This window comes from Herpailurus yagouaroundi, unplaced genomic scaffold, assembly GCF_014898765.1.
Source record: "Herpailurus yagouaroundi ecotype Mexico unplaced genomic scaffold, PumYag 141, whole genome shotgun sequence".
NCBI classification, from domain to species: domain Eukaryota; kingdom Metazoa; phylum Chordata; class Mammalia; order Carnivora; family Felidae; genus Herpailurus; species Herpailurus yagouaroundi.
In genome coordinates this window covers 47,390,356-47,405,212 of record NW_024412396.1, presented here as the reverse complement: position 1 = coordinate 47,405,212, position 14,857 = coordinate 47,390,356, and the positions used below count along the sequence as shown (strand labels likewise).

General features: G+C 44.0%; 1 protein-coding gene across 4 annotated transcripts in view; it reads right to left on the bottom strand.

Moving 5' to 3' along the window:
* DCAF4 (DDB1 and CUL4 associated factor 4) overlaps window positions 1–5,223 on the bottom strand; it is a 31,717-nt gene extending 26,494 nt beyond the window's left edge. For 2 of the 4 annotated variants that reach the window (XM_040477596.1, XM_040477599.1), the window contains exon 1: window positions 5,091–5,223. The gene's annotated coding sequence lies outside the window, so the exon portion shown is untranslated. Of the gene's footprint in view, window positions 1–4,848; window positions 4,886–5,090 lie in introns of those variants that run through there. The other 2 variants (XM_040477595.1, XM_040477597.1) reach the window with 2 other exon arrangements.
* Between the last annotated feature and the right edge of the window lie 9,634 nt (window positions 5,224–14,857).

The following is a 14,857-nucleotide window of genomic DNA, read 5'->3' as shown; positions in this document are numbered from 1 at the left end:
TTGGAAAAATAGTCTGGGAGTTTGTCAAAAGTTTCAACCGTTACCACATGACTCAGCAAAACCCAGCAGAAATGAAAACCTGTATCTATGCAAAAATTTGGACGGTAACATTCACAGCAGTATTCGGTAACATTCACAGCAGTCCCAAAGTAGAAACAACCCAAATCTCATTCAACTGATGAACAGATAAACAAAATACACCACATCCACAGGACAGAGCTCAACCATGAAAAGAGTGAGGTATGGATGCCTGCCACAATATGGATGAACCTCGAAAACATTAAGTGAAAGAAGCTGGACAGAAAAGGCCACATATTGCATGAATCAATGTATAGGAAATCTCCAGAATAGGCAAATCCAGATACAAAGAGAAGGGAGGAGAGAGGGGAAGGAAGAGGTGGTTTCCAGGGGGCCTGGAGTAGGGGAAGAGAAGGCAGAGAATGGGGAGTGACTCACTGGTACAAAGATTTCCTCCCTCACAAGGTTCTTTATAAAAGAAGCTTCTTGAGGAGTCTATTTTTCTGTTATGAGTAATTGCTTTTCTCAGTCATCCCAGGTTAGTTGATAAAGACTTTGATTACGTTGTTTTATATTTTTAGGAATAAGAGTCACTGTTACACCCTTTATCTAGGTGCTGACTTAGTAAATTTTTATAGAATTTTAAATGATGGGTGTCTTGGTGGCTCAGTTGGTTAAGTGACTGACTCTTGATTTCAGCTCAGGTCATGACCTCACGGTTATGAGATTGAGCCCCCAGTTGGGCTCTGCACTGCTGGTGTGGAGTCTGCTTGGGATTCTTTTTCTCTACCCCCCCTTCTGAGCGCTCTCTCTCAAAATAAACATTAAAAAACAAAAACAAGAATTTTAAATGATTTATGATGTTCCATGTGTACCTGTTTATGTTTCCATAGGCAACATTCCACCAAATTATTAGCTTTGGTAACAAAAGCTATGGTATCATATATAATACTTTATTATGACAGCAGTTTTGTTTGTTTTAAAACCAGAATCAGGTTGAATGTGACTTTCATTTAAATTCAAATTTATGCCTGTGCATTTGTAAAACACGGATACACTAGTGTCATATTTCCTTTATTCTGTTTGGTTACACACCTATTGGAAGGTAAATATACAGAGTGAATAATGAGACTTCATGTTTCAGTAAGTTAAAAAAAAAAAAACTTGGTCTTTTTACTTAATGTTTCATGAGATAGAATTTTTTAATCAGAACAACTAGATAGGATCCTTTTCTGGAGTCGACCTAAAAGAAGCTAACTGGAGTTGGTAGATCTTTTGGTTTCTGTTATCTACTTACTATAGCACTCTTGACTAGGAACAGTGCAATATGAAACACTTTGAAATCCATAATCTTTAAAAAAAAAAGAGGAAGGTAATGATACAAAAAAACCCACTCATTATCACAAGGTAAGAGGTTAAAATGACTGGGGGTATGTAATATTTTTTAAAACCTCCATTTTAGGTCAGCACAAACTTAATTTTCCCCCCTATTTCCCGCAGTGTTTCATTCTGAGGTTTAACATGGCAGGCCAGTATAAAGTTTTACAGTTCAGTACAGCAGATCCCCAGGCCCACGGTTTCACTTTCCCCAGCTTTGGTTATCCTCCATCAGATCCAGAAGCAGAGGCTCTTCCTCTGGTTAGATCTTCAGGAGATCAGTAACAGCCTATTGTGTCACAACGCCTACATGTTGATTCATCTCGCAGGCATTTTATCATCACATCATCACAAAAAGGATGAATACCGTAAAATAAGAAATTTTCAGACAGACCATGTTCACATTAACTTTTATCACAGTACACTGTTGTAATTGTTCACTTTATCATTAGTTGTTGTTCACCTCTTACTATGCCTAATTTAGGAACTAAACTTTATCACAGGTATGTATGTATAGGAAAAACATAGTATATACAGGTTTCAGTACCATCCATGGTCTCAGGCATCCACTGGGGGTGTTGGAATGGGTCCCCCCAGACAAGGGGTACTATTGTAATCCTAGATTCTGAGTCATTTTAAGATAAACATGGAAAAAAGTGTAAGAAAATTAATTTTCTTCTTCTGTAACATTTCAAATCATCTGCTTGTTGATCCTCTCTTAGTCAACAGGTAGATACCTGTCCCCTTCCAAATACACTTAGCTGACAGCAATCTCTGAAAACGAACTCTTAATCTGCTGTCAGCGAGCACTATAAACCCCAACACATAAAACCAGAAATAGACAGGACCACCTAACTCATGCTCTGAAACCTACTGTTTTTCTTTCTTACTATACTTTCTTGAGGCACTGATGAAGATGTTTTGCAGTGACCAGAACATTGCAACCGCCAGGCCAGCAAAGTCCTGACAGCAACAGAATGCCGAAGACCACATCCCAAACATTCCCTCCCGGGGCCATGATCACTTGCTTTACACATACCCACCCACTGTGATCACATCCTGTCTGCTCTTTTGCACACACCCTCCAGAACCTCTCCCTATAAAACTACAGGTGTCCATCTTGCAGGCTGGGACATCAGTTAAGGCTGGAGCCTGCCACCTCCTCTGGTTGCCGGCACGGAAATAAAATTCTCCCTCTTTTCCAAACCCTTGTCTCTTATTACCGGCTTCTCTTGCCATGAGTTTATCCCAGTTAGTTCCGAAACAGTGTTGGCAAACCTAGTCAGGAGGTGTGCTTTTGATTTGCCAAGCTCCCTTGGGATTCCCAGGGATGGAGCAGTTGGCCTCACAGGGAACCAAAGCTGCCCTCTTAGTTTCCTGAGGTACTGGCTGAGATGGATCGTTGGGTTATGTTCTCGCATTATCTAAATGAGGTGGATAATCTGGTGGATACCTAGAACTTCTGAAAAACCTATAAATCTTCCTCATTAACCTTTGCCGTATTTTGGTAGGCAGCAGTGTATATCTGTAATGCTTTGAGGTGAAATAGAATTCAGTAGTGATAGAACTGAAATACAGTCTTGGTATCCTTGACTTTTTGCTTTTCAGAACTGCCAATAGGTTTCTCCAGATGAAAGCTGTTTGGATAGCACCCACTCTAGCTGTCTGTAATTGGGTTCTGCCTGTGAAACAACACACCCAACAGGTGGTTTTGCGGACTTGTCCTTTCTAATTCCGCTTAGCTTCCCCATTCCTTGCTGTTAACAGTTGCTGTAAAGTCATCTCATTTCATTTTTGCCTTGGCTGCATAAGCTTTCAAAGGTTCACCTCCTTTGGCTCCAAGTCTGAATCTCCACTTGTGGATAATCCAGAAGTTGGGCAAGTTCCTGAGTTTTTTGGGCCCTGCTTCAAAATCTAGGGTCTCTGTAGAGGCCTGATGGAGGATCTCACCCGGAGGTCGGCTTTGCCTCATAGTCAGGCAGTTCTCTCCAAAGGAGCGGCCAAGATTTGGCACAGCTCTCCAAAAGGCCTATGGCTGGAATATCCCAGTTTTCCTGATAACCGGCACTCCCCCTCCCCCAAGACAGCTCCTGCTCGCCTCCATACCATGTGGGATCAACTCCACACCATGTGGGATTGTGGGGCTGCCCCGGGCCTCTACTCTTCCTGCACACTGGGAGCAGGCATGATTCTCCTTGCTCCAGCCCAGGGCTAAAATTCAGCATGGGGCACAGGCTCCATCTCCCCCACCGGAGACCTCAAGGTTGGGAGGCCCTGGCAGCTGGGCCTCAGCATTCGGCCTGGAGCCCAACAAGGCCCCTTTGAGGCGCCTGGGCTGCATGGGGCCAAGGTTTCTTTCTGGGGTGATGAAAATGTTCTGCAATAAGATCATGGGGATAGTCGCACGACCTTCTAAATATACTACAAAACCCACCCAGCTGTACCCTTTAAAATGGCAGATTTTATGGTATGTGAATTATATCTCAAAAACAAAGATTTACTACGCATCAGTACAATATTTAAAAGTGAGAAACATCCTAAAACTCTAACAGGGTAATTAAGGTTATAGAGACTCTGGATTGTAATGTGGAAAATGCTAATGCTGAACGGTTTGCAAAGCAGAATACAAAATGGCCTCTACTAGGAGCTTGCCAAACCCACCTTGAGTTTTTTTTTTTTTTTAACTATTTTACCAATGAGGAAACTGAGGCTTAGGCTAAGTATCTGACCCAGCAGGACACACTGAATGGTGGAAAAGGAATCCCACCCCCGCTGGTCAGGCCCCTGGGCTTGGTCACCCACAGAACACCACTCCAACTCTAATTTCCATTGTTATTTAAAGCCAGACTTTGGGGTTTTGGAATTTTGTTTCCCCCAGGAAGTTGTCCCGGTTTTCTTTCCTGCTTGCTGTTTGGTTCACAGGACAAGGGGTGTAGACTACCCCACGCCCACCTGGGGGAAAAGGGGTATCACTGACGTCAACGGGGGGCGGGGTGCGATGAGGCTTCCAGGACTCTGAGAACAGGAAAAGGTGGCTCTCCCGCTAACACACAACTCGGTGAGGAGGTTAGCTCGGAAAGCTTGGGTTCAACCCGGGGCTCCACCATTCACTAGTTCAGTAGTCAGCCTGGGCGAGCGAAACCGCACTAGGCCTCTTACTGCGTCTGACAAAGGTAGTCCTGCCCACCTCACTGGGCTGGTGGGGGTGGAAACTTACTTAAGGCTTGGAAAATAGCCGGCACAGTGCCTAGCACTCCGTAAGCGCTCAGCATGCACACAACCTCAACTTTCAGGAAAACCGCCACCAAGGGTCCGCGGTCCAACCTAGTGGCAGGTGTCGGGCGCCACCTTCAGCAACAGCGCTTAAAAAAAAAAACGCTCCTTCGCGACCGACGCAGAGAGGCGACACTCGCGGCCCCCTCCCCACCCGGTGTTCAGAGCAGAAGAACCTACCAGACGAGACGAGCCCAGCTGTGCCCGCCCACGAAGCCCGCGCACGGTAGTTCGCCGGCCCAGCCCCCCCCTACCCACCCACCCACCCACGCCTCGGTCGGGCCGGCGTTCCACGTGCTCGGCTGCTCCCCGCCCCTTTCTCCGGCCTTCCCCCGCGGCCCATCCCATCCCGAGCTCTGTGAGGGGAGCAGCAGCGGCCCCCGGACCGACGCCAAAGGTCACGCTCGTCGGCAGACACTTACTTCTTAGGATCTCTCTCGGGCCCAGGACCGGCACCAGTACGGGCTAAGCGTGGAAGGACCCGGAAAGACCCAGGTATAGCGTCCGCCACTTAGTGGCGTCCGTTTTTGTGTTGTCGCAGCGGATAGGACTAGGCGGCCGCCCCTTCCTTCTTATTGGACGTGGCTTCTGACTGTCTACGCCAATAGGGTGGATCTTGGAGGGGGCGGAGATTGGGGTTTCGGCTTCGCCCAGGCCTGGCGTAGAGGCCGCGTGTCTGCCGGCGAGTCTGGGGCGGGGCCGGACGCGTTTGGGGCGGGGCCGGGCAGGGTAGGAGGGTGAGTTCTGACCCCGGAAGTTCCGAGGCGGCATCCTCGGAATAGGTGGGTACCTAACCCAGCCACGGGTACCTTGTCTCCCCGAAGCTGATGGGTCCAGCCCGGAGAAATCCTCTCGCCGCTCGGGACTACTACCTTCAAAGCTGAGACTTGGGGAGGAGGAAAGGTTTTGTTGAGGGAAGGGGAAAGGAGCCTCTTAGATGAGGGAGAAAAAGGAACGGGCGGTGACTTCTTGGGCAGTGACCTCAGGTGGCTGAGGCTGCCGTTCCTAGATGGCTCTAAGGTGCAGAGGAGCGTGGCCTGAAGTGCCACTAGGAAGCTCGCTTCTAGGTCTAGTTCTGTTTTCCCGCTTTGCTGTGTGACCTAGGACGAGTCTTTTACCTTTTTGTGCCTGCATGAAACAATGAAGTTGATCTGCTGTTCCGATGTTCTCTCCAGCGCAAAGTTTGTTCATACCAATATTTCTAGAATGTTCTGTGTATGCTGTTTCTGTACCAGGTATCAACTGACAGCTATCAGAACTTCTAGAAACCTGTGATGGGCACTTGGCCAGAAGGGACGGTTCTGTGAGAAGATCTGGGTGCAAATAGGCCAGGCTTGAAAAAAGAAAAAGAAATTAAACAAATAGGTCAGGCTTGGTCGTTTTCCCTAGCAGGCCTGGCACACCATGTGCCTTTTTAACCCAGGCCCCTGTGCGTGGCTGGACCAATTAGGAAACGGGGTTGTGTGGTTTATCAGTTGTATCTCTATGTGAAAGCATTTCAATCCATAATAAGGTAGAATTTCTGCTCTCAAGGAGTTTACAAACAAATGCAGGGTGTGGAGCAGGGGAGACGTGGCGAGGGGAATGAGAAGTGAGTACAGTCACAATAAAGGACAGCTTTGTGAAGCTTGAGCGGCCCACAAGAGAAGGCAGAGAGAGAAATTCTAAACTGAACAAACAACCTGACTGGAAGCCTGTTCATGGAACAGGAATTCGTTTGGCTGCATGGGAGGGGAGTCTGGGAAGCAAGACCAGCCGAGTAGGTTGGGCCAAATGTTAGGGAACGGACCGGGCGGAGGGGTCCGAAGGTTTGAGAATGGGGCAGGTCAGGACTGACACTGGGCTTCGGAGAGATCAGGGCAGCACAGCAGAAGAGACTGGAGAGGAAAAGACTGTGGACGTCGGCGGGCAGGCTGTTGAAGAGCTTTATTGCAGCAACAGTTCCTGTGAAAGGTAGTCAGGGCTGAGCCAGAGTGGTGGCAGCTGGGATGGAAAAGAGGGTAGATGGGAGACACATTTCCCAGTAGGAAGCATCTGCGAGGCTTGATGAATTCTGTGGGAGGAGTCAAATGGGATTTCAAGCCGGAAGAGCTAGGGTTGCTGGAGGATGGCAGGAAGGAGTTGGCTTTGGGGCCGGAGCTGAGTGAATGGCAGCCAGCCGGCTAGAGGGCTGGTTCTGCCTTGGGGATCCACTACAGGCGCACCATGGAAAGATCAAAGAACATTTGCAAATCAAGGCCGAAAGGGAGCTTGGTCTTGGGCAAGTCATTTGGCTGTCTGTGAACCTCAGTTACCTCACAAAGTGACAATGATCCCTTACTGAAGACGGTTATTATGAGGAGTAGATGTGGTGACTGCTTGGCCTACGTGCCCATGGATTGAGCACCCTCTGTTCTGAGGAAGGCTGGGTATCTGGATGGTGCATGTTACCATCAAAAGTAAAAACAATTCCTTTTTTTGTTTTTTGTTTTTTTTTTTTCCATTTTATCTCCAGAATTTGAAGCCAAGGCAAGCACAAGTTTTTCTCTGAAATGACATCTAAAAGGGATAGCATTTGGGGTGCCTGGGTGGCTCAGTCAGTTAAGCATCTGATTTCGGCTCAGGTCATGATCTCACAGCTCATGAGTTTGAGCCCCGTGTCGGGCTCTGTGGTGACAGCTCGGGGCTTGGAGTCTGCTTCGGATTCTGTGTCTCCCTCGCTCTCTGCCCCTCCCCCACTCATGCCGTGTCTCTCAGAAATAAATAAATGTTAAAAAAATTAAAAAAAAATTAGTAACATTAAATTTGACATTAAAAGAAGAAACATACTTATATAGTCCTTGTCATGCCACATATTTTCTAAGCCCTTTACATAGATTCATTCTTTTCATTACAATAGCCCTGTGGGGTAGGTACTTAATATCACTAGTTCACTGATCAATTGAGTCATAGAGAGGTTAAGTAACTTGCTCAAGGTCACACAGTAAGTGGCAGAGCCAGGATTTAAACTCAGGCAGTCTGGTTTCAGAGTTAGTGCTCTGGAACTATTTCAAAACCATTGAAAGTTACAGCACTCCAGTTTGATGTAAAATACGTATAATTCCTATTACAGAGAAGTGATTTTCTTAATATATAAAGTACTACAACTAAACTCAATGGAAAAAATGAGCAGTGGGGTGCTTGGGTGGCTCAGCTGGTTAAGTATCCAACTCTTGATTTCAGCTTAGGTCATGATCGCACGGTTTGGGAGATTGAGCCCCAAGTCGGCTCTGCAGTGGAGCCTGCTTAATATTCTCTCTCTCTCTCTCTCTCTCTCTCTCTCTCTCTCTCTCTCTCTCTCCCTCTCTCTCTGTCTCTCTCTGCCTCTCTCTGTCTCTCTCTCTCTGTCCCTCCCCTGTTGCTCTCTCTCTTTCCCCACCTCTCTGTCAAAATAAATAGATAAGTTAAAAAAAAAAAAAAAAACAGTGGCCATATACAGAAAAGGAAGAAAACATGAAAGGATCCTCAGTGCCACTCAATATAAGGAAAATGTAGTTTAAAACTCCTCTGACATAACCTTTTCATAACCAGATTGGCAAAATCCAGAAGTTAATGCTCAGTGAGACTCTCCTACAACCTCTGAGGGAGACAGTTTGGCAACATATCAGTATTATCAAAATAAAAAACGCATATACCTTTGACCCAGCAATTGCACTGCTGAGAATTGATCCAAAGAATATATTTGCTTATGTGCAAAATGACTTAGGTACATGGAATATTGTGTAATAGCAAAAGTTTGGAAGGCATCTTAATGCCTTTTAGTAGGAGACTAGTTAAATAAATGATGGTGCATTCATAGTGGAATACTATGCACTAAAAAAATAAAAAGAAAGGTTCTTTTATATACTGACATAAAATTACCCCCAGGGTAGGGACGCCTGAGTGGCTTAGTCGGTTCAGTGTCTGACTCTTGATTTCTGCTCAGGTCATGATCTCACAGTTCGTGGGTTGAAGCCCCTGCCCACTGTCCATGCAGAGTCTGCTTGGGATTCTGTCTCTCTGTGCCTGCCTTGCTTGTTCTGTCTCACAAAATAAATAAATAAACTTAAAAAAAAAATACCCCCAAGATAGATGCTTGGTGAAAAAAGCAAGGTGAAGAACAGTATGTAGAGTATTATATACAGTTAAAAATGTGTATGTGTGTATGCATGTATATCTCCCTGGAATGATAGATAGGAAACTGATACCACTTACCTCTAGGGAGGGGACCTGGATGGTTAGGAGACAGGGATGACCAAAAGTCTCATTGTGCCTTTTGAATTTTGATCATATGGATATAGTGCCTATTAAAATGTAAAATTTATGGGGCACTTGGGTGACTGAGTCAGTTAAGCATCTGCCTCTTGATTTCGACTCAGGTCATGATCCCACGGTTGGTGAAATCGAGCCACATGTCAGGCTCTGTGCTGACACTACAGAGCCTGCTTGGGTTCTCCCTCTCCCTCTGCCCCTCCCCAGCTCACACACGTGTGCTTCTTCTCTCTCTCAAAATTAATAAATAAACATTTAAAAAATATATAAAATTTAAGTGTTAAATGAACATTACGTACAGCAACCAACTGCCAAAGTTACTAATTTTAAGAGGTGATATGTAGGGGCGCCTGGGTGGCTGAGCGACCTGTCATGATCTCAGGGTCATGGGATTGAGCCCTGAGTCGGGCTTTGCACTGAGCATGGGATTCCCCCACCCTTCTCTCTTTGCTCCTCTCCCCTGCTTGCTCTCTTAAAAAAAAAAAAAAAATGTAAATGCCTTGCTAAAGAAACTAGAATACCCGTCAAATCCCATCATGGACACACTAATGGAAAATATAATCAATACAGGAGAAACAGAAATTAACACATCAATTAAGTGATAGCAGCCCACCACAAGCACAGAAAAAGTATCCTTGTAGTCAGAATTTGTCAATATTTATTCCGTAGTTTATGTTTATTCAGTGTTTATTCACTGGAAATCTTCATCCAGAGTAACTCTCCAGTCCTTTCCCTAATGTGAATTACATTTTCTACAAGACTCTCCAACACTCTTTGTACCATTATATTCACCAAACTGCTGATGACTGCTTCTACTACCCAGGAAACATGATTCTAGAAGGGAGGGAGCTTTGGGTAATGGGCAAGAATATTCTAGATACTAGGAAGTTATATATCCCAGTAATAATAAAAAATTGGTATTCTATGTACTTGGATGGACTGAAGCAGTTTCTAAGGATCTGGTCCAAGTAACTGATAATATCAAACGTTGGAACCCCCAAACTCAAGGACAAGACTCGTGGTGCTTCTAAAATGTCATTCTTAGCTAGTGAACAGCTTGCCCAATTCAACAATAATACACACTTGATGAAAAAAATTTAAGAAACAGAAAAGCACTAAGTTTAAAAAAAAAAAAAGCCCCAAATGACCTATGATAAATCCATTCCTTGAAAAAAAAATGTGGTTAATATTTCGATATCTTTATTTCTCAGCATGCGTTTGTTGAAGTTGTTTAATAGTTCATTAATTTGTTCAAATATTTATTGAGTACTGGGAATGCTATGCCTGTTCTAGGTAATGGGGATGTAGTTGTATTTTTTTAATAATTAAAAACTTCTTTTTGAAACAATCATGAACTAATAGAAAATTCCAACTATAATACAGAGAAATTTCCCACTGGAATATTCTTAGTTTGTATTTTCTACAGTATAACCAATATGTATATATTAAAATATGTATATATTGGTTATACTGTAACCACAATTTAACCATCAAAATCAGGAAATTAATATTTTTATACTGCTACCATCCAATTCTTGGCCCCACTCAAGAATCACCCATCGTCCCAATAATTTTCTTTATGGCAAAAGGATCCAGTTCAGAATCACATGCTGTATTTAGTTATGTCTCAAATCTCCTTTGGTCTAGCACAATTCCTCAATCTTTAATTTTCATGACCTTGATGCTTTTGATGATTGCAGGCCAGTTAATTTGTAGAATGTCCCTCAATTTGGGCCCTCATTTGGGTGTGTCTTATGTTTTCCAGGATTAGATTCAGACTGTATCTTCAACAAGGAAAGCATAGAGGTGACACTGTATTCTCATTGCATCCTGTAAGGTGGGACATAATTTTGATTTGTCCCATTATGGATGATGTTAACTTTCACTTTTTGATTAAAGTAATGTCAGACAGGCTTCTCTAATGTAAAGTTACTCTCTTTTTGAAATTAAAATTTATTTTAGGGACACCTAAAGTCAGTTCAATGTCCTACTTTGGCTTAGGTCATGATCTCGTGGTCCATGAGTTCAAGCCTCACGTCGGGCTGTATGGTGACAGCTCAGAGCCTGGAGCCTGCTTCGGATTTTGTGTTTCCCTCTATCTCTGCCCCTTCCCTGCTCACACTCCGTCTCTCTCTCTCTCTCTCAAAAATAAATAAACATTAAACAAAAATTAGGGGCACCTGGGTTGCTCAGTTGGTTAAGCATCCAACTTTGGCTTAGGTCATGATCTCACGGTCTGTGAGTTTGAGCCCCATATCAGGCGTGCTGACAGCTCGAGAGCCTGGAGCCTGCCTCAAATTCTGTGTCTCCCTCTCTCTCTGCCCCTTGCCCTGCTTGTACTCTGTCTCTGTCTCTGTCAAAAATTAATAAACATTGGGGCGCCTGGGTGGCTCAGTCGGTTAAGCAGCCGACTTCAGCTCAGGTCATGATCTCGCGGTCCGTGAGTTTGAGCCCCGCGTCGGGCTCGGTGCTGACAGCTCGGAGCCTGGAGCCTGTTTCAGATTCTGTGTCTCCCTCTCTCTGACCCTCCCCTGTTCATGCTCTGTCTCTTTCTTTCTCAAAAATAAATAAACGTTAAAAAAAATTAAAAAAAATTAATAAACATTAAAAAAATAAAATTAAAGGTTATTTTAAATTTTGAAATAATTATAGACTCACAGGAAGTTGCAAAAATAATATAAAGAAGTCCCTGTAACCTTCATATAATTTCCCCAATGGTAACATCTTACTGACATAACCATAGTGCAAGGTTACTTTTTTTTTTTTTTTTGTAATTTGTAATTTGTGAGTCTATGTAAATGTCCTATTCTTTATCAAGCATTCAATTAATTAATCTATTTTAATTAAAGGACTCAGAGTTTCCTAACATTACTTCGTGGGTTAAATCCATTCTCATCATTACTTATTTTTATGCTAAAATAGTCCCAGTTTGGTAGTAGAAGCTCTTCAAACTGACCTCTGTGTCCTTTTGACATGTCCTCATTATTCTTTGGTCATCCTTTTCTGGCAAAAGATGTTGCAGGCTCGTCTGATACTTTTCCCTGCCCCAGGCCTAAAATGAGTTATTTCTCTAAGAAGTCCTAGTACCATTTAGTGGACAGTGTTATTTAGAAGCCAAGATCTGAGTGCTATGCATACTTGTTGTTATTAGGGTGTCCCTGTTGTAGGGCCCACTCAGGGTCACAGTTGGGAATATACACCCACGCACTTCCACACACAATGCACACACAAACACATACACACATTTACGTCTGTATTTACTTGCATATCTATCTATCTATCTATCTATCTATCTATCTATCTATCTACCTACCTATGTCGAAAACCATGAACTAACACGAGTACCTCCAGCTCCAATCCATCATCGCAGGGCTCATACAAGTTTTCTCCCTTTCCATATTTGTATCTTCTTCTCTAACAGTGAATTATCTTTAACTTACTTACTTATTTGATCAACTCTTCTGGATATAGCCACACATACAGGATTCTCTGCCACCATTCCTTTCCCAGTGCCGATGCCCTCCCAACCCCACACAGGCTCTGAGAACCCGTGCTGGGCCTTACTCTCCACCCCCCTCCAAGGAGGATGCCTTCCTCACTCTTGGGCTGCAACATTCCATGTGGGGATATAGTTTTGGACAGACAAAAATCCTTGCTTTCAAGGAGCTTACATTCTAATGGTGGGGCAGGAGGAACAAAGACATAAAGATAAAACAGGTAATGGTAAGTGCAATGAAAGAATAAAACAGGATAAAGTGATAAGAAGGGACTGGGGTGCTACTGTGGGTTGGTGATGTGTGGGTTATTCTCTTTATGTACCATTCTCCAACGTTATTTGCCCTGCTCCATGCATACCTACACAATGCATTAATTTGGCTTCTCTACTGCCTGCTTTGTGATGGAGTTCAACCAGTAGGAGATAGGTGGGTGAAGGAGAGAGAAATCTCTCTGCTTTGGGATGTATTTTCCAGCAGTGGCCCCTCCTTGGGCTTCAGCTCTCACTAGGCTCCAGAAATTGCATATCTTCTTCTTGTCCTTTCAAGCCCTCTGGTAGTAATAGCTTCTCACTGTTGCTAGTGGGTGGGTGCCCCAATGGTCTTGTTTCTCTTTACCCTGCTTCCACCTTTGTTAATATTTCCATCACTCAAGTCTCTTGAACCTTCTGAGCTAGATGGTATTTCAGGAAAGGGCTCTTTAAGAAAATGACTCTTTTTGTTTAAACAATTTTTGTGAGCTATTTTTTTTCAGGTCAGTGTATATTCTTACACAATATGATTTTCAAAGACTCACTCTGATCACTTAAAAAAGGAAAACGTTAACCAGGCTTGTCTTTCTGGAATTGAGTGCAGAATGGATTCATTTCTTGTCCTGCCCCAGACCTGAGGGCTAAGTAGCTTGTGCTGTGTTTTAAAGGGGGTGGCATTGATGGGGCGTCTGGGTGGCTCAGTCGTTTGAGCGTCCAACTTCAGCTCAGGTCATGATCTCACCGTCTTGTGAGTTTGGGCCCCGCCTTGGGCTCTGTGCTGACAGCTCAGAGCCTGGAGTCTGTTTCGGATTCTGTGTCTCCCTCTCTCTCTGCCCCTCCCCAGCTCACGCTCTGTCTTTCTGTCTCTGAAAAATGAATAAACCTTAAAAAAAAAAAAAAAGGGGTGGCATTGAGGAGGACACTTGTTGAGATGAGCACTGGGTATTGTATGTAAGTGATGAATCATGGGAATCTACTCCCGAAGCCAAGAGCACACTGTGTCCATTGTATGTTAGCTAATTTGACAATAAATTATATTTTAAAAATAATAAAAATAAAACCTTCAAAAAAAAAGATAAAGTGGGTGGTCTGCATACTGTCGTGACTCTACCCCCCGCCTCCCCAGGCATCCAGTTTATCCAAGTAATTCCATTTTGGGCTTTTTTCCCATACGGACTGTATTTCCTTCATGAAGCTTCATCCTCAGCTGTGCATTTCTCTACTCTCCTCCCCCCAGGGAGGGATCTCAGTCATTAGGAGTCGATGGAGCCCTTTTTTGGAAACACAAGCCATTGCTTACTTTTTCCACTTTCTTTTATTACCCTGTCTACTTGTGCCAAGAATTGTGCTTCCATCTAGAGGATTCTTCAAATAGTTTCTAAAACTCCTCTCCTGCCCTGCTAAGCATTTGCAAGCCTGGGGTCTTCCCAGGGTGGCCTGGATTGGAGAATGAGAAGGGACCTGCGGGAAGAGTATTCTGTGCCATAGCTTCTATCAGCATCGCTCATTTCCTTGGCAAGCTGGAAGGATATTAAAAGGATGCACGTTGTTTCCCATGACTGGCTTTATCAGCGACAACAGCTTTGTAGACATAAGAAAATATAGACTGAGAGAAGGGAAAAAAGATCCTGCAGAGTAAGAGCAAGAAAAAAAAAAATCGAGGCATGCCTTTGTTCCAAACTGCATTCCTGGTTTCTTCTGCACTTGAATTTGTGTTTAACACTGATGGAGGGATTGCCTTCAGGGGATGTGAGGAAGGGAGTAGGGGAGAACTGGCTTCAGTGTAGCCTTAGGAGACTACAGGAAGCAGCAGAACCGGTTTCATCAAGAAACCTGTGCATGCATGTGCCTGGAGTGGCTTTTAAAAAATCAGATAGTCATGTTGTTCCCATCCTCAGGAGAGGACATAAGGGACTGGATTAGCTTTTGTTTGTTTTCTGGGATCACGCATGTAGAAAACCAGATAACCCAAGAGGGCTAAAGTAAGGGACCTCTTCAGCCTCCATTTCTCAGATGAATCCATACCGAAAGCCACAGGCTTTCGCAAAATTAAGTTCTTCTTTGTTCTGTGCCTTACTTGACTACCTAGACCCCACCTTTCCAGATTAGAAAAGTATTACACTATGGATAAGTGTGACAACATACTTGAAGGTGTTTTGTGTATTGGAAGGAAGA